Source organism: Marmota marmota, unplaced genomic scaffold (genome assembly GCF_001458135.2).
Source record: "Marmota marmota marmota unplaced genomic scaffold, marMar, whole genome shotgun sequence".
NCBI lineage: Eukaryota > Metazoa > Chordata > Mammalia > Rodentia > Sciuridae > Marmota > Marmota marmota.
Genome location: NW_026000164.1, coordinates 19263352 through 19280461, shown reverse-complemented (window position 1 = coordinate 19280461; position 17110 = coordinate 19263352). Strand labels below are relative to the sequence as shown.

Below are 17110 nucleotides of genomic sequence, written 5' to 3'. Positions count from 1 at the left end.
TGTTGCGCTAATTTTTAAATTCATCAACCCAGAATGGAATGGGACAAAAGAATGACCCACAGCTAATACCAAAATTTTAGGGTAGCTTTTAAATTACTTGGAAGAAGTAATCAGAGAAGTATGAGGAAAAAGTAGAAGGGTGTCTCAAAAGGCTACAGGAAAGACAATGCCAAGGGAAGAGAAGAATGAACTGCAGTGGCCATCACAAGGTCAAGGAACTGAGACGTTCCAGCTCAAGGGCAACTTGGGGGCAAGGCACATGGCCCTCTTGAGAAGGGCAGAGAGGTCTGCCTGCAAGGCTTTTATATCAGAGCTGCTTGCTTAGTTCTTTGAGGACAGGACTTATCATCACTACTGCAAAACTCTTCCCTTTTCTGCTTTTCCTCATCTCGACAGAGGCTCTCAACCACCTGTTAGTCCAGCTCCTCTGGTCTTTTCCTAGGACTGTCTTCCAACTGCCCTGAAATGATCCAACTGCCAGATCCACTGCATCTCCCAGAGCTTTCTACACCCTCTTCCAGGAAGACATGATGCACTGTCTGTATCTCAAGACAAACTACATAAATGCAGAAGATCTTACACAATGGATTGGTTCAGTTAATCTTCAAGGTAAATGGTGAGCAAAGGAGGAAGAATACACCTGGGGAAGAGATGTCCAAGGAGTTAATATCCCTTACTTCAAAGCTAAGAAGAAAACGTCAGAAAATTTTACTATTCTATTCCCTTAATTTACTGGAAAAAATTCATGAATCATTAAAAACTGTCTCATTAAAAATCAGAGGGAAATCAAAATGAAATCCTAATATTTTTCTAAGAATTTTTAGGGGTACAGGGGTGCTCTACCACTGAGATACAACCCCCACCCTTTTTTTTCATTTTGAGACAGAGTCTTGCTAAGTTGCCAAAGCTGGCCTCAAACTTGCAATCTACCTGCCTCAGTTTCCAGAGTCACTGGGATTACAGGTGTGTGCCATCACACCCAGCTTTTTTTTTTCCTCAAATGATTTTGATACAGACATCTTGAGATCTAGCAGCTATCAAGTCTGCTTTATTCTTCTCTCAAAATACATCCAAATCTGAGATACTGTGTAACAAAGTATCCAATTGTAATGTGTTCATCATTAGCACTAATACTTGACTAATTTTCAGTGAATGTGCTGTATTTACAATGACACAGAAAGACTTTATTAATCATAAGTGAAATAAGAGCATATGAGAAGACCAAATGAGCAACTCTGGCTTGGCTTCAACAACAAAATATGTAGAAACTTCTATGACTACTCAAATGAGGTTTTTTTAGAACAGAAAACTAAGGGTATACTGTCTTGCTTACTCTCTGTCAACTTTAGAACTATCCCTCAAAATCAGGTGAATTATTGGTTTAGTTTTGCTTAAGAGAACCACTTTACACAATATAATCTTTACAATTTGTTGAGCCCATGGAGTAATCTTAGGTATGCATAATTATAATTCCTTTATGAATAAATGTACCTTTGAAATCAATTGAGAATTTTGCTAAATGGGTACTGCAAAGAAATTACTATGATATTCTGACTAGAGCTTTGAAGTAAAGAAGCAATAGACTTTTTTTCTGTTCTTTTTAGGTATACATGACAGTAGAATGTATTTTGACATATTATACACACATGGAATAAACTTCCCATTCTTGTGATTGTATGTGATGTGGAGTACACTGGTCATGTATTCGTATAGGAACAGAATGAATCAGACCTTGCTTTCCTATCTTTCCTATTCCCATTCCCACTCCCTTCCCTTCATTCTCCTTTGTCTAATCCAAAATACTTCTACTCTCTCTACCTCCCCCTTATTGTAAATCAGCACCCGCATATCAGACAGAACATTCAGCCTTTGGTTTTTGGGGATTGGCTTTTTCACTTAACTTGATAGCCTTCAGTTCTGTCCATTTACCAGCAAATGCCATAATTTCATTTTTCTTTATAGCTGAGTAATATTCCGTTGTGTATATATACCACATTTTCTTTGGCCATTCATCTGTTGAAGGGTACCTAGGCTGGTTCCCTAGTTTAGTTATTGTGAATTGAGCAAGAAGCAATAGATTTTATATTTAGTTTTCCAGCACAAGACTTGTAACTAGGACCAAAATGGACCTCTCCTACAACAAATCAAGCTGCAAAGCTACTCCATTTAAAAAGTAAGTTCTTAACTATCTTGGAAGAGTAAAGTATCATTTCCAAAAGTTTTAAATGAATCCAGGCCTGTGAGTGTTTTATTTCATAGCCCCATTACAAATATATGAAGCACAGGACTCAAGGTTTTACTATGATATCCCTCCTCTGTCCCCACTGCCCCATATGGTCTCAGTTCTTATCAACATACTATGAAAACATAAGGTCCTAAAATGTGATATTCAGAACAGAAAAGTAGTGCAACACTACATTTGGCCAGCAGGTGTCTCTATGCAGTCCATAGCACCAACCAATATAGACCCCATGGTTGCTCTAACTGCAATCCCTGCACATTTAAGGGCATGGATCATGAGATTGGTCCATCAGAAGAGTTATGCTTCTGAGAAACTGAGTATAGGGTCTAAACATTATAGGACTTAATGAAAAATGAGTTTTGAAAATGCTATTTAACATGCAAGACCTAACAGTAGAGACAGATCTATTTCATTTAAATTATAAGTAACAAGATTCTTGGCTCTTGGTCAGGAGGAGAACATCAAAGTTCAAACAGAAATAAGGCTGAGGAGGGACTGGTATGTGAGAAAATAGAAACAGAAGCTGTTTCTGTTACCAAAGGAAGGAAAGAGTTCAGTGCACAAATAGAGCTGAGGCAGGTCTGAAGTGTGTGGGGGACACAGACTGAGCACATTGGTGCAGGACATGGGCAGAAGGGCATGAAAGTGTGTATCCCCACCACAGCACTAAAGTATCACAAGTCCGTCAAAGGACAACTCACTGAAGAGTATGAAGTACAATGTGTATGTTATGACCAGCCACAGAAAAGAGAAAAAGACAAAAAGTGACAGAATACAATAGACTAGAAAACCCCCATATGCATAAATGTATGTGCTGGGTCCTAAAATAACCTGTAGTTCCTCCTGTGGGTTCTAGAAGAAAGGCCTGAGAGCCATCAACCTATTCAGTGCACCCCCAGGCCCACCTCCCCTAAGTTAATCTCATCCACTACGAAATCTCCAAACAAGTTAACAGCTGAAGGGGTGTTAGGGTCTGTAAACAAGTCAAGATGGTGCCTGGCATTTCGCCAGGGGGAGTGGTTTGTGAAGTAACGCCAGCGAGCCATTAAGTGTGGAGATTCCTTATTGGTTGACTGCTGTATCTAGTTTATGTTAATTAAGATAAGCTGTGTGTAATGTATATATACCCCTCCTGTCCCACTCCTGCTGTATCAATCTACACAAGTTGTTTGTCACCCCCCCGGTTATTTTGCTGCAGCCGGACTGCAGCAAAGGGGAGACCTCAAACATCTAACTGCCATGTCAGACCGTGGGTCCTGCTTCCAGCATGTGTACCCCACTCCAAGTAAAGAGATGCTGAAATGCTGAAGGAGAGGGGTCAGGGAAGGCAGAAAGGCTGGACAGGAGGGGACAGCAGCATCTGCAGCATTCCCCAGGGCAGGAGACCCAAGTCTCTGAACAGAGGCCAAAAATATGCAGGAATTGGTACAAATCCAAAGAGATGTCAAACAGAATTAGGAGAAAGGCAGCATTCAACATTAAATCCCATTACCAAAAGGAGTACTCGACACATGGTGTGCCCCTTGTTAGTGTTAGCTGAGCGTGTCAGGAGGTCTCATTGGCACTAACAGCTCTATGACGTGAAGCTGCTACCAAGGCAGGTTCAACAGTTTGGATTTTCCTACTCCAAGTTATCCCTTGCCACCCTCAGGAGAAATGGGAGTGCTATTCTTAATGTCACCCTTGCTGTCATTAGTGACCATCCCTATGCAAGTTCCATGGCCACCTGTAAACTAAGCTGCTCCGTTTCCCAATGATAGTTAACTTCAAGAATTTTAAAGAACCTTGTTTTATTTCAAAACTGAATCTGATCTGACACTAAGAAGGTCATCATGAGTGGATGTTCAAAAACAAAAGCAAATGGGTGCTCAGAGATCAAGACGTGAAGTTTCTCAGGATCATTATGACAGGCCATAGAGGGGCCACGTCAGAACTTCCAGTGATGTTCATGGCTTTAGGGGCAAAGTTCATGGTTTTGTTGGGAATTTGTGTGTGTTTCTGGGTATGTGTGTGTGAGTATAATTGGTGTGTTTGGGGTTTGGGTACATTTAAAAGAACTTATTAGAATAATAACAAACATTTATATACTATTGACTATATTTTAATGTGCATAACAAATATATACATAACTCTTTGTTAATTTCGGTTACCTGCTCAGTGTTTTATTCTGTTCCATTAAAAGTACTTCTACTTGTTTCATTTTTTGGCTGGAAAAGACAAGGAGAATACTGTTAGTGGCCAGCACAAATGCATAAATTTCACATCCTACTTTGCTATTTTCCAAATCTAGAAGCATTAAACTACAGTCCATTATTCTAGCTGTCTCATGGTTGTTCAATATGGCTTACGTACGGCTCTGGGCTATTAGAACCCACTGTATCCATCACCAACACTGGGCTAATTCTGCCAGCAGACCATGTGGGCTTTGCCGAGTGGGCATCATCCTCCCCACTGTGCCCACTCCAGGAGCCCTGGTAATGAGATAGGCTCTGTCTACATTGATGTCTATATAGATTTTTTGTTTCCTATACTTAGATGAGCAAAGTAAATCTTAAGCTATTAAAAGAGAAATTGCACAGAGTTCAAGACATGTTTAAGTAGCAACTCTGCAGAGGGGACTCTGGCAGTGGGTTACTAAGAAACACCATCAACAAAAAAGAAAACACAGCAGCCAAAGGAAGCCCTTAACAAGACAACACTGGCAAATGGATGTGCACACTCTCTCAGAACAGGACAGGAAAAGACTGAGTTTGCTTCAGGCACTGCCACAACTGAGGGGCTGGGCAGAGGGGAAATGTGATGGTCCCTAGAGAAGCGCCCTTTGCTACACCCCCTCCCTTCCCCAGGGCATGGCACACAGGAGACTGGGGTATGCTGACTCCGCTATTTACCCATTTGCCTTACGACTCAACAATTAATTGGCATTTCCCAACTCACTGCACAGAATTTTTAAATGGCTCACAGCTGCGGCTAATTTTTAAAAGCTGTTTCTCCTAATTTCAGTTCTCTTAGGAGATGGAATGAGAACACAACTGGTGGAAAGAAACCCCATAATGCAAGGGACTGTACAAGTCATATCTAGTCATGAGGTTAAAGAGGGCCAATTCCATTCATTTATTCAACAAACAGTGTGTACTTCAAATAAGCCATGCATGGTTCTAAGTGCTGGGGACACACTGAACAAGACAGAGCCCTGGAGGTAACATTCTGGGAAGAGACAAACAATGAATCTGTAGGAAAATCATAAAGCACCTTAGCTGACAGTGCTATGAAGAAAAGTAAGCTGTGTATGGTGGGGCACACCCACAATCCTAGCTGCCTCCAGCCTGAGGCAGGGGAGCACAAGCTGGATTGTTTTGATTTTGTAGTACTGAGGATTGAACCTGGGGTCCTCTACCACTGAGCCACATCCCAGCCCTGTTGGCTTGATTTTGTCTATCTATCTGGACAGGGCCTCACTAAATTGCCTTGGCTGGCAACTTGCAATCCTCCTGCCTCAGCCACCTAAATTGCTAGGGTTACAGGCATGCCCTACTGTGCCTAGGAAAATTGTAGGCCAGCCTAGGAAACATAACGAGACCCTGTCTCAAAACAAAACTTTAAAGAAGGCTGGGGGTGCCACTCATGGTAGAGTGCTTGCCTACTATGTAGGAGCTCTGGGTTCAATCCCCAGCATTGAAAAACAAGAAACAAAGAAAAAAGCAGAGGACGACACATGGGAGTGAGAGAGAAAGAGAAACAGAGAAAGAAAGAGAGAGAGAGAGAAAGAGTATGTGTGTGTGTGTGTGTGTGTGTGTGTGTGTGTGTGTAGAGGGATAAACACTTAGTCATGATCAAGGCAGGCCTAAATGAGAAACTGCCCTAGGAGCTAAGACCTGAAGACAGTATGCAGATATTTTGGGAAAGAGTGTTCCAAGGCAGAAGGGTCAGCAAGTACAAGGACCACGAGGCTGAAGTGAGGTCTGCCTGTCCTGGAGCACACAAAGGAATTGGTCGCAGGAGGTAAGGTCAGAGGTTAAGTAATACTATGGCCCCAAACCCTTTGGCTTTTGTCTTGGGAGCCGTGGGATGCAGCTGTAGTGTTCTGGGCAGAGGCACGGTGAGCTCTGGCTGCTGTGCTGGGAACAAACTGGAGAGAGGGCCAGGGAGGAAGCAGTAGGACCCCTCCCTGGGCTCTGGGGACAATCCAGGAGTTAGGGATGGGTGTGGCTTGGGCTACAGCAAGGGGATCCTCAGAAGTCCTTGGGCTCTTCCTGGAATCTGAAGGAAATGCCCTGGGGCTAATTCTGACTCCCTTAAGGGCTGAGTCCAGGGGTCCTCATACTTTCATCACTGCTACAGTCTGTATCTTGGTCTCCAAAGGCCCATGTGTTAAAGACTTGGTCCTCAGGGTAACTCTAGTGCGAAGTGTTGGGACCTCTAAAAGATGGGGCGTTGTGGGAGGTCCTTAGGATGTTGGGGGTGTGCCTTAAAGGGAACTGTAGGAACCTGGCCCCTTCCTCTTTCTCTCTTTTGCCTCCTGACAGTGAAGTGAGCAGTTTTGCTCTGCCTGCCCACCCACCCCACCATGATGTGCTGCCTCACCACAGGCTTGAAACAATTTGGCCAATTGATCATAAACTACAACCTCCAAAACTGTGTCAAAATAAACCTTTTATCTTTGTAAGTTAATTATCTCAGGCATTTTGATATAGTGATGAAAGCTAGCTAACACAATCACTAGTTGTATTTGTTTTAATTATCACTTTTACAAAAAAAAAAAGGTTTTAATCTAGTACAGAATACATGATTATCACAGATAGTGGAAGAGATCAACAATAAACAAAAATCTCACATAAAAGAATTGAACATACAAGTACTTCCTATATTAGGTCATCACCATATATTGGCATTTTTCTTTAATTCTAAAAAATAAAAGACCTCTTCTCTATCTAAGGAGAAAAACCATTCTAGTCATCTGGCCATGGTGGTTAACAACGCCATTAACACACATTTTTCCCCTTGAACATCAAGGGACATATAGCAGAATAAACACCAAACAGAGGTCACCAAGCATCAGGTCCATATGGTCTAATCCTGAAATGGTTTGGCTGTCGCAGTCTGGGGTCAGCTCAAAAGCAACGCATGGGACATCCTTAAGGAAGCCACACTTTTCTGCACTAAGACTTGGTCCCTGAGGAATGCATGATGATTGTAATGGAAAGTAAAACGCACATGGTGAAATTCTCCAAAATCTGTCTATTGATGAATGGGAGGGGAAAAAGAAAGATTCAGGGAGGTCCCTGCACACAACTGTCATGAAAACCGTTCTGCTCTAGGACAGGGACTCAGCCCTTCACCACTGACGTCAAGCCATGGAGGATCTCACCAGCTCAGTAACAAATCCCTGTCCTTCCCCAAACAGACTAGTTTAACCCTTTTGGTTAGCCTGGTCTCAAAACCAAATTAAACTCTGAGTTTCAATTAAACTCCCTCAGCTAATGTGCCCTATTTGTTCAGTTTCCCTCAGACTGTGGTAAGACAGGTAATCGCTCCTGGAGAATCAGGGACTACATGCCACATTACAGCAGAGCTTTGCAAACTTCAATGTACACGTGAATTGCCTGGGGGACTTGATAAAAACGCAGATTCTGATACAGAGAATTCATGTGAAAATATAATATGTATAATTATGTACATACTTCAACTCTTAACTTCTGAGCTATTAGTTCACCCTAATTCGTATTGATTAATATTTCACAGCATATATTTCTTAGTTTGCTTCTGAAGAGTAAAAGTGGTGAGTTTTTTAAATACTATTTCTTTAGAACAAGGACCACCAGCATGTTTCTAGGGAAGCCCTTTAGAAACTTTTTGTTTCTCTAAAGCCCTCAAATGGCTAAGAGAACCTGGTGTGATAGAAACAGGCCGAGTGAAGTCCTCAAGTGAAGGAAAGGCTGCTCCCTCCTCCCTCTCCACGACTACAAAACCAGAGAGGGGGGCACCCAGAAGAAAGGAGCCCCAGGACAGATGGGAGGGTACTGTGGCAGAAACAGGTTTTGGAAATAAATCTCGGAGCATACAATCAATCATTTACAGACTATGAAAGGACCAACTGAAATTACCAGAGGGTTATATACAGGAAAAAAAAACCCAAAAAACTATTAACCATAATCTATTAAGGGTAAAGGTGTACACAGCTTGGGGCAAACTTTACCACCTACACATAAAGGTACATGGCAGAGAACAGACAGATTCATTTTCTACAGCTCCTGCAATTTGAACCAGAAAAGGAGACAGGCTTGGGTGTAATATAAGGAAATCCTTTGCAAAGTAACAAACTCCCATCATTGAGGAGATAGCCTTGCCCTACTACCCTGTTCCTCTCTAGCACACAGACCTCGCTGCATGTCACCCCCCAAAGGTGGTTTCACAACTTTATGTCTCTAGAATTCTTTTTCATTTCCAGGGCTTGGAAACTTGGCTTTGACCCAATCTTCTCTGTGAATTTTGCACTCTCCCAGCTCTGAGCAGAGAACGGACAGCTGGTTCCTCGGGCAAGTGGTTTCGACATGTTCCTTCCAGGCACCATCTCTGTCTCCTGTGGATACTTAGAGTGGATCTTGGAGGGCAGGGGCACGAGCTAGTTACCTGTATAGCTACACTACTGACCAGACTGATTTGCACAGCATGCACTGGATAACAGAAGGAAGAAGGCCAAGAGAGACAGTGATGCCTAAATTATCATCTGTCATGTATACTGCAGAAGGAAGGAATTCTGATACTGGGAGGGAAGTTAATTTGAAAGAGCTTATTCTACACAGAAAGACAGGAATTACTAATGCCTTCATTAAGGTTTATCATTTTATATATGTTTAAATCTACTATTGCTGTAGCTGCCTGTTCAGAAACAGCCCCAATAACTTGCTTTAAATTTATGCACAACTATACATATGTTACTTAATAATATAAATAATTTTCTCTATAAGTTTATATGAAAAATAAACTACTATCTTTTGTAGTTACTAGGAAGCCTGCAGAAAATGTGCCCACAGTATTTCCCTAAAGCCTGGAATATCATTAAAGCAAGGTCGAGAATCTACTGACAAAGCATCCCAGCAAACCTCTGCAAGCCTGCATGTTAGAACTCCACATCCCAGAAAGCACGCTGTCTTGACACTTTCCCTAATTCATGCAAGCCTTTGCTCTCATTACTAACTAGTGCAGAGGAAATTTTATTTAAATGTTTGTTCTTTTTTTTTTTCTGAGAATCTAATATCCAGTTCACCTGCCTTTTTAGCCCACCAATGGCAATTCTAAAACATGACAAATGTGTTCTGTGCTGACTTCAATGAAGAGCCATTCTGCCTGGGACTTTTCAGGGGGGCGACAGACAACTGAATAAATCTGGGAACCACAGAACCACTGCTAGTAACAATAATTACTATTCGAAAGGACTTCCCTAAGCCACACTGGCACAGTTCCCACAGACACTTGGACCTGTGTGCGCGACTCTGCTTCTGTGGGGTATCCAGTTCAGCACTGGCCACCTGGCCTTCCTCTCCCCATTCCTCCTGAATGTGGGGGCCAGAAACACATGCCCATCCTATCTCCTACACTTCTACTTCCCCTTCCTTCTCTGGGCTGCTGCCTGGGGTGACAACAGAATGGTCTCAGGGCTCTGTAAAGCCCAAGCCAACCCAGACTGGTGTCAGGGCAATGCCCAGCAAAGAGGCTGAGGCCTCTGCACAGTGGGTGGCAGGTCCACCTGCATATGAAACACCAGCCCCTAAGCTCAGTGGACATTCTCCGTAAGAGAAGGGCATACTCTGGGAAGAGTTAATGAAGGCCTTTATCTTGCTTTATAAGACTTATTTTAAAAATAGCTTCAAAATATACATTTTAGAATTGTTTGCTCAAGTTTTGTAGCCTAACATCGGTTTTCTAAATTATCTCAAACTTATTTTAGTACACCTATTTTAAAAACACACTGTACTGGTAAAATAGAAATGGGCAGTATGGTTCAGCAATTGGCCACACGTACATTTTTATCATAGGGCTTTCTTCTTATCTTCCAGGTTTTAAAGTGGCCTGGGCTGAGTGACAGAGAACACGAATCTGCTTCCAGTTGACAGCTACTCATGCCAAGCCTCAAAAATCCCTATCCAGACTATGGCTGGTGCTGAGGAACAGGACATCTGGGGTTACTCTAGATTTGAGGCTGTATGTACACAGGATCTCATTTTCAAAATGAAACCTTTTTAAACACACTTAATTTTTTTTAAAAAATATATTTTTTTAAGTTGTAGATGGACACAATACCTTTTTTATTTTATTTTTATTTTTTTAAATGTAGTACCAGGGATCGAACCCAGTGCCTCGTGCATGATAGACAAGTGCTCTACCACTGAGCCACAACTCCGGCCCCTAAACATATTTAAATTTTTCCAGCCCTTATTAAAGGAAACTAATGGAAAATAAAGTGGCACAATTCAAGGTGAGTGTTTGCTGTTCCCAAGTTTCTCAGTTAGCTACAGGAAAAAGAACGCCTGATTCCACCTATAAGGCAAAGGCCCCCAAAGGCCTGTCCCCCCTCTGTGTCCCACATAGCTGCTTGCTCACCTTCCTTGCACCCCATGGAGGAGACACACTAACAGGGTAGGTTGACAGAACAGGCTCAGCCTTTGCCCACCCCATCCCACACTGCCTCACACAGGAGAGGCCTGATACACACCTGTTCTTCTGCAAAGACAACACCCCGCACACCTGCTCTAAGGAGAGGGCTTAAGTAGGACAGCAGGATTCAGTGTTAAACTGGAACTGTAAACAAGAAAAACATTACATAAGCCGGGAGCAGTAACTAAACGGGGAGCAGCCCGACGCAGCTGCCACTGCAGGAACACGGCCCCCCTCTTTGCAGTGCCTCATCTCCCTGGGAAACAGACCAGAGATGCCCTGCAGCCACCCCTCACCCTGGTGAAGCTGAGGCCAGAGCCTGATGTGCCCCAGGGTGAAGACAAGACCAAAAAGAGACTTCAGGGCCCCTTCCAGAGGGCCTCCCCATCAAGTGCGGCACCCCACAAATCATCGCCTTGTGTTGTGGGTCGCCCTCCTGGGCTTGGCAGAAAAGTACACACCACAAGGGAAACAAGGAGCACTTTGGAAAACAAACCTACAGGGAAGGGGGCACAATCCTTAATTGGGGAAAAGAATGAAAAGGTCTTTATATATATATATATATATATATGAAAATGTGTGTTTAGAATTGAGAATGAAATGAAATGACCAGAAAGACTGGTGAGCTGAGGCTGGGCTACAGCGCTGATTCCAGCGAGAACCGAGTCCACATGGGCCTGGGCGTGCTCTGGCTTCCATTCCGCCCACCCACAGCTTCTGGGGCAAACAAATTCTTGGCTGAGCAGGTACATGTGGGAGGCCTGGTTATTTTCCAGCCATTTAAGAGCTTTGCCGGAACTACTTAATCAGGACTTTTCAAGGTCATACATTCAAATATGGTGCTATAAGCCTTACAAAACAAATAACTCTGGGGTCCACGGGGCAGGAAGGTGGGGAGAATGAGGAGGGCAAGAAGGAATTAACCCTTCATGTGATCCAGCTTCTTATCCACTCTTACCTCACTGCTGTTGCAGTCAGAAAATTGGCAAATGCGTGGCTAAAAGAAATCGTAGCTAATTTTGATATCTAATGCTTGCTTTGTAGCAGACACAATTCTAAGTGCTCTGTATGCATCTGACCCTCAGCCATCCTTTCAGTGGGTACTACCTTCATCATCATGCCAGTTTTACAGAGGCTAAGTGACTCACCTGGGCACCACCGCCCAGCTACTGCACGGGGCAGGCTCTGCATCTGCACTGTGCTTGCTCTATGCTTCCTCTCTGTGCCCTGCTGTCCTGCCTTTCAAAAAGGCAAAATTGTGACAACAGCCCTTTCCAGTTCACACACACACACAATATTCCTAGAAAGGACAGCACAGCACCAATCCTGCCTCTTCATAAACCACAAAATTTAGGAGCCTACAAACTGCTAGATTAGGATCCAGCCAAAGCTTCCATCCCTGGTAGAGAGTAAGGCTGCTGGGAGCTACACACTTTGTGCTGTTGGCTGCAGAGAAGGCTACACTGTTATCTTTCTAAAAACGACTAGTGATAAGAACTCGGTGGTTTCCAGGCATGCTGTGCACCTGTCCAGTTCTGACTTGTTCACTGCAGGGTGCCTGGAACTCTCCAGGACCTGGCACAGAAGTGGGTTCTCAAGATGGCTAGCGTGGGTGAATGAATGAATAGCTGAGTGAATGGCTGTGATTCTTTCAGATGTGGGCTTTTGGGGAAAACTCATAACACATGCAGGTTATCAAAGGAGCAGACAAGTTGGGCAAAGTTATCACTCAAAAAGTCCAAATCGGAGCAAGTAAATCACTGTCAGTATTAATTTCTAAAAAGACGTCTCAAGTGTGTTTAAACAATTTAATGTGGAAAATGGTACTTTTTGACTTAAAAATGGATTCCATTTTATGACACATGTAAGCTAAGCTACTATGTTTAATGAAGATGGGAATCTGTTTAGGAAGGTAAATGATATGTCTACGTTTTCCCCTGAAATCATACTCTCGCAAAATGCAACATGCCCCACGACACCAATCTTTTCTCTTAACAGTCTCATATGCAACTCCTATAAGTTCCTAGAGGCCTCCCAACCATCTCTTCCGGGAAGCTTCCCTGTCTTCCAAGCCAGGGAAGCGACCACCTTGTATTCACTGAAAGGCAGGTTGCTCTTTCTTTCTGTACACAAACGCACACTCTGCATGACTACTTTTTTCATTGTCACTAACTGGTCCCCAACTCCATCCCTGTATTCCATATAGAGCCAAACATTTTTTCCTAATGTGACTCAGGCGCCCAGTCAATACTCCTACAGAAGTACCCCAAGGATACCACAAACACCTGTTTCTAATGTTCAAATATAGTTTAGATATTTTTTAAAGCTTTAAGTTAAGAAATTCACCCTGAAGCAATTTACAGGTGAACTTTTCATGAACTGCATATCATTACCCGTTAATGTGGCAGGTGCCCGTGAACCCACAGGGTGGTCGCCCGCCCTCCCAGGAGGCTGCTCTGCCCGCCTGCTGCACACACGTTAACTTCTGTGCCTGCAACACTGATAAGAAAGCCAGAGCCCTGGCTGGATCCTGCGCAAAACACCTGTGTCCGGAGCTGCGCCTCAGTCCTGCAAGCAGGCAAACACAAAAACACGCCTCAGTGAGGGCCGCCGTTAGTGCCAGCCAAGGCCCAGGGCATCCAGAGGGCCTTGCTTTCGTGGCGCGGTAAGAAGTCCTTTGTGACAGGGTCCCACCTGAGAGAGGGCAAATATTTATTCTAAGAATGAGATGTTTCCTGTGTGACTCTGATAAGGACTGTGAAAAACTCTTTCCTCAGTTTAGTCACAAGGTTACAGTCTTGAAACAAGCATTTCCTACCTGAGACTGGGTGGACAAAGAAGAATCTTGAAATCTGAGGGCAACTTATTTATTTTGATTTTTTTATTTGTTCTTTTTAGTTCTACATGACAGGAGAATGTAGTTTGACTATATAATATATGGAGTATAACTTCCCATTCTTGTGATTATACATGATGTGGGGTTTCACTGGTGTGTATTCAAATATGAACACAGGAAAGTTATGTCTGATTCATTCTACTGTCTTTCCTATTCCCAGCTCCCCCTCTTCCTCCCCACTCTGTCGTGTCCAATCTGGTGAACCCACTCTTCCCCACCCCTGCTTCACTGTGTGTCAGTATCGGAATATTAGAAAAATCAGCCTTTGGGTTTGGGGGAGTGGCTTATTTCATTTAGCGTGACAGTCTCTATTTCCATCGATTTGCCAGCAAATGCCATAATTTCATTATTATTTATGACTGAGTAATATTCCATTATGTATATGTACCTCATTTTCTTTATCCATTCATCTATTGAAGGGCACCTAGATTGGTTCCATAGTTCAGCTATTGTGAACTGAGCTGCTACAAACATTGATGTGGCCTTGTCAGTATAGCATGCTGAAGTTATTTAAAACAAACAAACAAAAAAAACTCTTCTATGATTTAAATTATCTGTAAGAAGAGCAGAGGCAGGATTCCCAATGAAGACACTGACAGGGCTCTCTGTGGAGACTACAGTGAACATGGTTTTGGTCATTCTGCAAAGACTGCTCCAGGTGAGCTTGTCATGGTGGAACAGGGTCACTAACAGAGCCTCCCCTCTGACTGGACCCCAGGGCACTGGGCAGGTGTGTGTAGAGCAGCAACGACAAATGCACGAGAATCAGAAGTCCCTCTTCCTGGCTAGCCAGGTGTGGTGGCTCACACCTGAAATCCCAGCGACTCAGGAGGCTGAGGCAGGAAGATTCAGAGTTCAAGACCAACCTCTGTACTTTAGTGAGACCCTGTCTCAAAATAACAGCAACCCTAAGTCTCACACCCCCAAGAGTGGGGTTGAGAGGCCCCAACAAAGGTGAGAGCAGATTTTCCACTCACCTTAAAAGCTGGGAATCCCCACCTGATTTGATTTGATTCAGAAAAATGATTTAAATCAGGTTCAGCCTAAGGTCACAGAGCTAGTAAAGCAGAACTAGGATTTAAATCCAAGTTTAATCTAATCCCAAAGCCCTCGCTGAGGTGAGCCATGCTGCCTCTGAGAGTAAACTCGTTCAAGCATGAATTCCACTAACAGTGGGTCACTGGCAGAGTCTTCTCAGGAGGAAATCAGTACATAATTTTTTCAATTATTAATATTTACTAAGTGAAAACTTCTGTTTCTTGGCAGGATTATTTGAATGGGCCAGATCAATGGGATTGCATTTACTATTCTTCCCTCCATAAAACGAATGTCTGGGAGATTATAATCCAATATGAAGATTTTGCACACACAAAAAATAACAATTCAGGTTAGCCTTCAGCATCTGTTGACATTTGTTCAGACCTGATATAAGGAATTATAAAAGGTGGCTCACTTGGGTCAAGTCCTATGAGTAACTCAGGCAGCTATGCAGTTATGCAATTCCCATGTCCACTAGCTGGCACTCAGCCAAACCTGGCCTGCTAGTGTCTCTACCTACCTAAGCTTTGAAGGTAAATCTGATACAAGTCTTATCAATACTTAAGATATGAGGGTCTTGATGAGAAATCTCCGAGGACTAATTAATTTGATATAAATCAAAGAGCTTTTTATTTTCAAGTTACACCCATTACTTTGGTCCAGATTTCCACAAGTGACTTAATGCCACCACCCAAAGTCAGTCGTTTAAAATTATGATGTACTTCCTACTCATGAGACGAATGGCTGGAGTTAAATGTGAAAGGATGCTAAAAGGCCTTCTATTTATCCTGCTGGAGGTCAATGGCAAAAGTGAAAGGAGACTTCCCTCAGCAGTTTTCCTGGGTACAGACTTTGGGAGTGTTACTAATACCAAAGATGTGTGCATCCACATGACCTGGGAGTGTGTCAGCAACAAAGAGTGTCAGCTCTGCCCAGCACGACAGCATCCGAACCTGCATTTATATGGTCCCAGGAAATGTGCACACATGGGGCAGTTTGAGAGTACTGTGCTTCAGTATGTCACCAGTACTAGAAATAATATGTGGAAGTACAGTCAGTTCTTGGTTCTGTGACTTGAATAATTTATTAGGCCTTTCATATTTCAGAGGAGGAGGCCAACCTGGATATTCCATCCCCAGCCACCATCTCATGGCCATCCCTCTAGACAATCAGGGACTGGCACAGGCAGTGTTCCACAGCGTGTTAATCCAACAGATTTGGGGAAAGTCTGTTATATGGTAGAAGATCATCCAAACAACTATAAATTACCTGGTTCAGACTACAACTCACTAGAGAAAGAGGTCAAGGGTGATTCCCCCACCCCCCCACTTTCTGGTTGTGACAAACAAAAGAGAAGCCTGTACTTAAAAAAAGAGTTCAACTAAGAGATAAGTGAATTAATAATTAGTCTTACTCATAAAAGAAAATTCAACTTTACTAATAAAGAAGTGGGCCTGAAATATCACCACAGCAAAAGCAAGAAAAAGAAAATCATGGGAATCAAAGTCCTTGAAGAGATGAAACGATGGGGAGGGAGGAAGGCACTGCAAAAAATAGAGGAATTGGCTTATCAGGGAGTTCTTGGAAGTGCTGAAAGATTAATGATCAGGTCTGAGTGAGGACTGATTTTCATGTACTTGAAAGAGGGCTACTCTTCACACTAACTTCTAAGGCTGAGATCCTTAATTTTGGGGAAAAGGGGTCACAAACCCTTGTGAGAATCAAGAAAATCAAGCCAAGAGCCCCAGAAACACAGGACCACAGATGCAGTTTTAGCAGGACCGTCCACAGACTCTAGCTGAGTTATCTCTATCGTCTGGTGAAACAGGTCTTATTGGCCGGATTTCACTGTTATCAGAAAAGGAGCTGAGAGCACGTGGGTGGCAACCGACAGGACCATCAACAGACCTCTCTCTCAGAGGTCATACCTCCAAACCCACTTCTGACTCTGATTTACAACCAAAAACGGGACTGCTGAGGCCTGGGGGGAAGAAAACGCTTCCCTATTTACCCAGGGTAAGATGGGGAAAGGCATTTGAAGGTGGGAGAGAAAAGACCAAGGGCCCAGAGAGAGCAGCCCTGCCTGCCTCAGGCAGAAGCAAGTTTGGCCCATGGAACCTCCTTTCTACAGAACGCACTGCTGTGGTCTGGATGTGGTTGTTCCCAAGGGTTCATATCTTGTGTAGGAAGCTTAGTCCCAAGTGCTGATGCTGGAGTTGGTGGGGAACCATTTAGAGGTGGAGCCTGACAGAAGGACACTGCCATTGGAAGGGGCCAAG

The 17110-nt window shown here is 43.4% G+C and overlaps 1 protein-coding gene across 28 annotated transcripts in view; it reads right to left on the bottom strand.

Annotated features, from left to right (window-relative positions):
• The window catches only part of LOC125611641, a 187070-nt gene that overhangs the window by 80728 nt on the left and 89232 nt on the right, over window positions 1-17110 (bottom strand). For 19 of the 28 annotated variants that reach the window (XR_007341855.1, XR_007341879.1, XR_007341878.1 and 16 more), the window contains one exon: window positions 4393-4449. The exons of 2 other annotated variants lie outside the window; for them this stretch is intronic. The gene's annotated coding sequence lies outside the window, so the exon portion shown is untranslated. Of the gene's footprint in view, window positions 1-4392; window positions 4450-10955; window positions 11042-13358; window positions 13466-17110 lie in introns of those variants that run through there. 7 more of the 28 variants (XR_007341877.1, XR_007341859.1, XR_007341867.1 and 4 more) reach the window with 2 other exon arrangements.